The following is a 1,128-nucleotide window of genomic DNA, read 5'->3' as shown; positions in this document are numbered from 1 at the left end:
CACCTCCTCCTTGAACATCTTGTTATCTTGAATTTCCTTACATATGCCTTCAAGTAGATTCTCAATCCTTGAGAGTCTATCTTTGGATGATGGTGAATTGAGATTAGAGGGATGAGAAGGGCTATTTTGATTTTGATATGGATGTTGAGAGGTGTTGTTAGGTGGGTGCTGATATGATCTCTGTGTGGAATGTTGGTGAGCTGCATTGTTGTTGGGGTTGTGGCGTCTTTGATCTTGGCCTTGATCTTGTTGATTTCTCCACCCAAAGTTTGGATGGTTCCTCCAACCAGGATTATAAGATTTGGAGTATGGATCATGGGTCTGCCTAGGTGAATTTCCAATGTAGTTGGCTTGTTCCTGATCACCCTTTGCTTCTTCATTCACTCCTTCTTGAGCTGCTGCTGAGGTGATGATTGCTGCTATTTGGTTCCTCTCCATCTTCTTGGTAAGGTCAGCCAAGTGCTTGGTGATCATCTTGTTTTGAGCCAGCAATGCATCCACATTGTTTAGCTCCATCACTCCTCTAGTGTTGCCTCTTTCAGAGGCATAGAAGTAGTCATTCTCTGCTACAGTCTCAATAACATCTATGGCTTCTTCAATGGTCTTCTTCTTGTTCAGAGATCCCCCAGATGAGTGGTCTACTGCCTTCTTTGATTCGTAAGAAAGACCCACATAGAAGATGTGTAACTACACCCATTCATTGAACATATCTGGTGGGCACCTTCTTGTCAAGTCCTTAAACCTCTCACATGCTTCATATAGAGTTTCACCATCTTGTTGCCTGAAGGTTTGTACCTCAGCTCTCAACCTGTTGATCCTTTGAGGAGGATAGAATCTCGCCAAGAATTTGTTCACCACATCTTCCCAGGTTGTTAAACTCTCCTTCAGGAAGGATTCCAGTCATTTAGATGCTTTGTCATTGAATGAGAAGGGAAACAGAAGCAGTCTATAGGTGTCAGGATGAACACCATTAGACTTCACAGTATCACATATCCTCAGGAAGGTGGTTAGATGTTGATTGGGATCTTCTTGGACACTTCCTCCGAATGAACAGTTGTTCTGAATGAGGGTGATGAGCTGTGGCTTTAGTTCAAAGTTATTGGTATGTATGGTTGGCTTTTGGATGCT

At 42.9% G+C, this 1,128-nt stretch overlaps 1 non-coding gene across 1 annotated transcript; it reads left to right on the top strand.

The window, feature by feature from the left end:
• Positions 1 to 703: 703 nt before the first annotated feature.
• LOC148545081 (small nucleolar RNA R71) lies at positions 704 to 810 on the top strand. Its single transcript, XR_015900832.1, has one exon. It is a non-coding gene; the product is annotated as a small nucleolar RNA R71 (small nucleolar RNA).
• The last annotated feature ends 318 nt before the right edge of the window (positions 811 to 1,128 follow it).

The sequence above is a fragment of the Arachis ipaensis genome, chromosome B9 (assembly GCF_059453495.1).
Source record: "Arachis ipaensis isolate K30076 ecotype BB chromosome B9, ASM5945349v1, whole genome shotgun sequence".
Classification (NCBI taxonomy): domain Eukaryota; kingdom Viridiplantae; phylum Streptophyta; class Magnoliopsida; order Fabales; family Fabaceae; genus Arachis; species Arachis ipaensis.
The sequence above is the reverse complement of the archived record's forward strand: the minus strand, read 5'-3'. Positions and strand labels throughout refer to the sequence as shown.